Below are 8,226 nucleotides of genomic sequence, written 5' to 3'. Positions count from 1 at the left end.
ACCTTCTATCGTGATCCTTTTCAGAGTAGTTAGTAGTGGTAGCGAGACATCATCTAGTTCTTCCAGTCTCAGTGTCTTTTTTTTTTTTTAATTTTTTTAAGTTTAATGTACAGTAAAAAAAGAAAAAAGTCCACTTGTTTAATATTGTACAAAAAAGTATGAGTAGAACCAAAAGTCAATTTAACATTATCACATTTGTTTACACCACTATCTAGTTATTCCTATTAACTTTACTACTATTCAAACAGTTGAAAGTTGGGAGCAATTTAGGGATTGGGAAAGAGATAAAGCCCAAAACCTTGTCTACCATGTTTATTATTCTACACTGTGGATAGCTGTGCTCACAGAAACGGCTTCTTTTTCTTCTCTCCTGCGCAGGAATTCAGTTGAATATAAAATTGAACTTGCTCAAGAGTTGAGGGAGACTAGAAATGATGGGTCCATATCCTGGTGCATTGTCGTACAATTCAAATAATAGTCCAGCTACATGCTTGTAATTTTTGGGAACTGCAAACAAGGCTTTCTTTAGAAGTTGAACCAGGAACAACTTCTTATGATCCTTAGGCTTTGTAATATGTGCAGGAATATATGGATCAAAATTTGTTCTCTACCAGTTACCAATGCCGTCATCAATGACCCAGTCTTAAAGGACTCCATCTTGACGACCTAGTATCTCTGTCACTAAGCGTTTTAGTCCTGCAACTTCATCTTCTCCTGGATTTAGTTTGCCACCAGGTAATTTGAAGAAAGTTGTTCCCAGCTGAAGCAATAATACATGGGGTAGCCGGTGCTCATGTACAATCAGAACCCCTTCTACAGTTCTTCTCATTCCAATTGTATCAGATTCTTCCCTCATTCGTTGAAATCTCGCTGCAACAGAGCTGTCCTTCTCATAGAGGGGTTCTTTGGTACCAAAAGTATAATTGGTAAGAGGATACAGATTGGTGGTGCGCTCTAGGGTGAGGGGCTTGGTCAGCTGGATATACTTATTGCCGAACTGGTTGACGCCCCAGGGCCAACCAATCTGCGAGCGATTGGGCGGCACCATGGACATGCTGGAGAGCTACGGCACTAGCAGCGAGCAGAAAGCCGGAGGCAGGGAAGAGTTTCCCCGTGTGGGCGGGCAGCGGTTATCTGTGTTCCACTTTGAAGCCGCCACCCACCATTAACATGAGACCCCAAGAGGAGCCAGTCTCAGTGTCTTGAAGACTGATGTTTGCATGGTTCATTAGTCCATTGGACCAATCGTTTCCCTTCATCTTCAGTTTTTAATCACTCTTATTTCCTCCAGACAGGGAGAGACCAATAGTTACACCTTAGATGGAGCAGCCCAACTCTTTACTCACTGTGCCGTGAGGGCTCTTGGAGCATATTAAAAGCTTTAAAAAGTAGATTGTCATAGAGCATTAGACTTGTAGAAGGAGTCCTAGTTGCACTATAGGATAAGCATTGGACTGTTAACCACAAGGTCAGCAGTTCAAACCCAGCAACCACTCTTCGGGAGAAAGAGAAGGCTTTCTTCTGTAAAAATATACAGGCTCAGAAACTATACAGGATCACTATGGGTCAGAATCAACTCAGTGGCAATGGTTTATTAATCTTGATGTTATAATGACCATGTAAGCTGGATTTATGAAAAATGTTTTTCTCATTATAACTGACTACAGGGATGTTTTAGTGAAGAAGAATAAATTTCTGCTAACCACTGATTAAAAATTTTATAGACATTTTAGTGTCACTCTTTCTAAGAGTGTGACCTGGTGTGGTTTGTACCCCTCACAATATCTTCACTCATATTGCAAATCAGTTAAGAGAAAGATGAATGAACCAAAGGGTGGAGGCAAGGGTGAGAGCTATGAGTTCCCATCATGTTTTCAAAAGTGCTCCTTAACCTTCCATCCCATCTAATGTTACATTTGTTTGCCTCTGACAAAAGAAGACAGGACTAGCCTCAAATACATGGATTTTTTTTTTTTATTTAATATATCATAATATACCTTATTCTTAATCACGGAAGAATTTTCTACTAAGTGTATAGGACTTCAGAAGAGCAAGCAATATCTTTGGGTTAAAGTATTTGTAGAAAGAATGAGAAGAAACAGAGGTGGTTGTTAAAGCATGTTAGATGCTTTGGGTAGGCAGAAAGAAAGGAAAGAAAAGTATCTTCTGTGGAAGCATGGGGTTAACAAAACTGAGAGGGTAGATGCAACCCCAGCACAGTGAGCAGACTGATTTTCTGCTAAGAGGACGTGGTTTGGAAGACGAATCAAAATGAAAAGGAAAGTTGAAACCATGCTTATAACTGCTTTGAGTTTAGGCTAAAAAGTTTGGGCATTATTTCTCAGGCTGTGAAGATTCAGAATCGCTGAAGGTTTTTAAGCTAAAGAGCAGCATAATCAATCAGGTGTAATGAAAATCACCTTGGCAAAAGTGTGGTGATCTGGGAGATGAATTAGTAAACTAGTCTAGTAGCCTCAGCAAGAGGCAAAACATTTCTGAGCCAGGAGTTTCAGGAATGTGAAGTTAAGCCATGCTAAAATGGAAATAAGACACTTTGTAAATGGGTAGCTGTTACCTGGAGATTGGAACCTGATGGCGGAGTCTTAGGAGAGAAGCAAGCCCACGGTCAGCATCAGGTGGGTCTAGTTAGTGAGTCTAGCTAACCACACAGACTGTGGTCAGAGATCGGGATGGATGCTTAAACTAAGGAGCCTGATACGAACTGGAAGGCTTCATGGTGAAACTGAGTTACCTGATGGTTACATAGATACAGGCCGCTCTTGGAAGACACAGTCTCTGTTTAAAATTGATCTTGCTCTAACACCTGATCTGAAAGCCTAATTATTATTTTTAATGTGAGAACTGAAGCATTTTATAACTATAGTAACAAGCACATGATTTGTAGAAGACTTAAATGTAGTGATAATTTGTAATCATACCACAATTTTAATTAGTCATATATTGAATTCCTAGCCTCCACTTTACCACTCTTGCTTCCATTCTCTTGACTTTGCCCCCAACACCAGCTATCTCGAAAGGGCAAACACAACGAAATCCAGTCTCCTTTGGCCTGTGTAAGAAACCTTCAGATATGTGTGTCGTCCTTCTTTCTTTACTGGAACTGGAAACTTAGACTGGTATCATCCATGTTTTTCTTGAAGTCTTCATCAAATCTTTCATTCTGAGCTACAGTGAAATAGTTCTTCCAGAATCCCACTGACCCTTTTCTCATGAATGGACAAAGGGAATGGTCCATGATCTCAGGAGGAACCAGTGAATAGTTGGCCATTGGATTCTGCTTCATAACATCAAAAGAAGTGTGATGGACAATTCTATCTAGAACTTCATCATCCAGGTTGTTTCCAATAAATTTTGCCAACTTCTGAATTTCATCCTTAGGGTTCTTCTTCATATCCTCATAGAAGAGGTAGAGAATTCGGTGTTGGTCCTTTGCTTTCCACCATCCTTTCACATGGTCATACCATGAACCCCAGCACACTTTTCCAGCCAGAAAATGCTCAAAATACTCTTTCCAGGTGCTCTGGTGTGGATGCGCTTTGTTCATCCTGTGTAAATGGTAATAGGATACCATATTGTCCTTGGGGTTTCTTGCTATGTAGATTATCTTGCAGTTTTTCTCCAGAAAGAATGGAGGCAATGGGCAATGGCCAATGGCCAATGGGCAGATGAGTTTTCAGTGTCCGTGGTGAGGGCAGAACATTAGCCTTTTCCAAACCAGATCCTATTGCTGGGTGTATCCATTTGATGAAAGGAATTCGTACGTGAGTTGGTGCTCGTTTGCTTTTCTCAATATCACTGTTATTTTATATTAAGTCCCCTATCTCCTGAGCCCATGTTGTTCCTGCTTTAGGATACGTAGAAATAAGCAAATCATCAGGTTTGGCTTGGAGGTTCCAGATCTGATCCCAGACTTCACAGGTGGGGGGTGGCTTGAAGAATTCCCTTCACATAGTCCACAGTTATACGTTCCTGTTCTTCAATTTTCAAGTCCTTCATCTTGTTTAAGGCCATGGTGTAAGAAATCAGAGTACTGATCGAGACAAAAAGTTACCTTTCAAATACATGGGTATTTTTGTCCAGAATTTTGAGAACTTATTTGAGAATCTACAGGTTAAATTGTGTCTTAGATATATGGATTTTGTTGTTAGCTGCCTTCAAGTTGGATCCAACTCATAGCATCCCTGTACACAAAAGAATGGAACTCTGCCTAGTCCTGTGCCATCATCACACGTGGTGTCATTTTGGGGCTGCTTCCCTGTGTCAATCCATATCCTTGGTGGTCTTCCTCTTTTTGGCTGATCCCCCAATTTAACAATTTATCAGGAAGAACCAGTTCCTGGGTCCTCTCGATAGCATGTCCAAAGTATGAGAGGTAAACCTTGATATTCTGGCTTCTAAGGAGCCTTCCAGATATATTTCTTCCAAGACAAATTTTGTTTGTTTTTGTGGTAGGAGCCCAGGTAGCATAGTGGATTACAAACTGACTACCAACCATGAAGTCAGCAGTTTGATTATACAATGAGAGAAGATGAGGTTTTCTGTCCTGGTGTGGCACTGTAGGATGAGCACCAGACTGCTAATCGCAAAGTTTAGTGGTTCAAACCCACCAGCTGTTCCTTGGAAACCCTGTTTGTTGTTGTAAAGTACTGTTGAGTCAGTTCTGACTCATAGCAACCCTGTGTAGGGTTTCTGAAGAGCGGCTGATAGGTTTGAATAACCGACCTTGTAGTTCACCTTGTGTCCAGTGCGTATCAGATAGTGCTACACCAGTACTCCTGGAAATCCTGTAGTTATGAATTGGAACCTACGCGATGGCATATAACAACAACAGATTTGCTGCCCAGGAAACCCTATACAGAGTTGCTTTGAGTCAGATTCAACTCGATGACACACAACCATCACCACCATGGCATTTTAAATGTTCATCTCCAACAACATAATTCAAATGTATTGATTCTTCTATAGTCCTACTTAATGACTGTCCAACTTTCACATGCGTATGAGGTTATTGCAAATACCGTGACTTAGGTCAGGTACATCTTAGTCCTCAAACTGGTATCATGGCTTTTGAACATTTTAAAGAGTTCCTTTGCAGTTATTTGTCTAATGCAATCCATTGTTTGATTTCTTGAATGCTGTTTCCATGAGTATTGATTGTGGATCCAATCAAAATGAAGCCTTTGACAACTTTAGTCTTTTCTCCGTTTACAATGATGCTATTTATAGGTCTAATGTGAGGAATTTTGTTTTCTTTACATTGAGGTGCAACCCATTTTGAAGGTTGAGGTCTTTAGTCTTCATCAGTAAATATTTTAAGTCCTCTTTGTTCCCAGAAAGCAAGGCTGTATCATATTGCAGGTTGTTAATGAGTCTTTTTTCAATCCTAACACCATGCTCTTCTTCATATAATTTAGCTTCTTGGTTTATTTGCTCAGCATACAGATTGAGTAAGTATGGTGAAAGGATTCAATCCTGGTACACACCTTTCTTGATATTAAACCATTCAGTTTCCCCTTGTTCTATGGGGAACCTGTACAGCCTCTTGGTCTATGTACAGGTTCCTTGTGAGCAAAAGTAAGTATTCTAAAACGTCCATTCTTCACAATGTTATCTGTAGTTCATCATGATCCACACAGTTGAGAAAGCCTGTCACAGACAAAAACACAAGTATATACCTTTCTGATAGTCTCTACTTTCAACTAAGATCCATCTGACTTCAGCAGTGATATCCCTAGCTCCACATTCTCTTCTGAATCTAACTTGAATTTCTGACAATTTCCTGTCCATGTACTGTTGCAACTGCTTTTGAATTATCTTCAATAAAAGTTTACTTGTATTTGTTGTTAATGATATTTGTTCAATGATTTCTGCATCTTTTCATCACCTCTTTTTGAAATGTGAGCAAGTTTGAACCTCTTCCAATCAGTTGGTGAGGTGGCTGTCTTCCAAATTTCTTAACATAGATGAGTGAGCAGTTCTAGTGGTGCATCAGTTTGTTGAAAGATTTTAATTTGTGTTGTATCAATTCATGTAGCCTTGGTTTTCACCAATGCCTTCAGTGCAGTTTGCACTTTTGTCTTCAGAACGATTGGGACTGATCATATGCTACTTCTTAAAATTGTTGAACATTTACCATTTCATTATTGTAAGGTGACTCTGTATTTCTTCCATCTTCTTTTGATGCTTTCTATATCATTCAAATTTTGCCCATAGAATCCTTCAGTATTTCAAGACTAGGCTTGCTACTTTAGTTCTTTAAGCTTAAGAAATATTGAGCATGTTCTTCCCTTTTGGTTTTCTAACTCCATGTCTTTGTAAATTTAATTATAATACTTTACTTTGTCTTTTTGAGTTGTCCTTTGAATTTTCTGCTCAGTTCTTTTACTTCCTCATTTCTTCCAGTCACTTTAACGTCTCTGCTATCAACAGCAAGTTTCAGAGTCTGTTTTGATAGCCATTTTAATATTTTCTTTCTTTCCTGTCTTTTTAATAACCTTTTGTGTTCTTTCTGCACAATATTCTTGATGTCATTCCACAGCTCTCCTCATGTTTGGTCATTAGTGTCTAATACATCAAATCTGTTCTCCAAATAGTCTCTACATTCAGGTGGGATATAGTTATTATTGTATTTTTTACTACTGAGGAGTTGTTTAAGATTTTCAGCCTCAGTCAGAAGTCGTATATAACAGACTGTTCCACAGTCTGCACCTGGTCTTGTTTTGGCTGATGATATTGAATTTTACTGTCTCTTCTTACAGATGTAGTCAAGTTGATTCTTGTGATTTCCATGTGGTATAATTGGTCTGCGTGTATCATTGCCTTTTGTGTTGTTTAAAAATGAATTTGCAATGAATAAGTCATTGGTCTTACAAAGTTCTATCATGTGATATCCAGAGTCATTTCTGTCACCAAGGCTATATTTTTCAACTACTGATCCATCTTTCTGTTTCCAACTTTTGCATTCCAATCACCAGTAATTTTAAATGCATCTTGATTGCATGTTTGATTAATTTCAAACTAAAGAAGTTAGTCTTCTTCAAGTCTTCAATTTCATCATCACTAATTTTAGTGCTTGGTGCATAAATTTGAATAATAGTACTATTAAATGGTCTTCCTTGTAGGTATATGGATATTATTCTATCACAAACAGTATTGTACTTCAAGATAGGTCTTGTAATACTCTTTTTGGCAATGAATGCAGTGCTATTCTCTTCAATTTGATGTCATATGCTTGTCAAATTAAAAACGGACATTTCAGGTCACTAATCTCTAAACTATTGATCTTTATGCATTCCATTTCATTTTTGATGATTTCCAATTTTCCTACATTTATACTTCATATATCCCATGTTATGATTATTAATGGATGTGTGCATCTGTGTCTCCTCATTTTGAGTTGTGTCCCATCAGAAAATTAAGGTCATGAAAGCTTTGCTCCAATTACATCATTATGGTCCACTCTATTTTGAGGCGGCAGCTCTCACACACTCATATTTTGAGTGCCTCCCAACCTGAGTAGCTCATCTTCTGCACTATATCTGATAATATTTTGGGGGTATTCATAATGTTGTCACTATATATAACTATATTTTATTTCTATTCATAATGTTTTCAGCGTTAACCATTCAGAAGTAGTCCACCTCTCTTTCCTAGTCTGTCTTATTCTAGAAACGCCTCTGAAACGTGTCCACCATAGGTCACCTTGCTGGTACTTAAATACTGGTGGCATAGCTTCCAGCATCGCAGCAACATTCAAGCCACTACTGTATGACAAACTGGCATGTGAGTGGTGGTGGACATATGGACAGCATTCTATTATTTAAGTCAAAAGGAATTGGTGAAAAGAAGGCCTAGAAGGTTTTCATGTGTTATCCTACTACTGGTTTGAGCCCTGAGAAAATGCAATGGGATGACCTTGTATATACAATGACCATGATAGGCAAAGAGGATATTTTATTAAAAGAAGATGTGGGAAATACTTATAAAACCAACAGTTTCATTTTCTGGTGCAATAGGAAAACCAGAACAAAGTCAGTGGTAGGGCACATTCTGTCTCATGAGCGTTGATTTTTAAATGATGAGGAGTTCTGTGACCTATTGGTAGCTAGAAATTAACCACGGTGAGGTATTTCTGCTGTAAAAATTGGCACATAGTGCAAATCAGGACCAACTCCAATATCCTTGGAAAGCCAATGTTATTTCCTA

At 38.7% G+C, this 8,226-nt stretch overlaps 2 pseudogenes; both read right to left on the bottom strand.

Moving 5' to 3' along the window:
• Positions 1-382: 382 nt before the first annotated feature.
• Positions 383-1,054, bottom strand: LOC102832217 (annotated as a pseudogene).
• A 2,058-nt stretch (positions 1,055-3,112) lies between these two features.
• Positions 3,113-4,032, bottom strand: LOC102831837 (annotated as a pseudogene).
• Between the last annotated feature and the right edge of the window lie 4,194 nt (positions 4,033-8,226).

The sequence above is a fragment of the Chrysochloris asiatica genome, unplaced genomic scaffold (genome assembly GCF_000296735.1).
Source record: "Chrysochloris asiatica unplaced genomic scaffold, ChrAsi1.0 scaffold00039, whole genome shotgun sequence".
Taxonomy (NCBI): Eukaryota; Metazoa; Chordata; class Mammalia; order Afrosoricida; family Chrysochloridae; genus Chrysochloris; species Chrysochloris asiatica.
The sequence above is the reverse complement of the archived record's forward strand: the minus strand, read 5'-3'. Positions and strand labels throughout refer to the sequence as shown.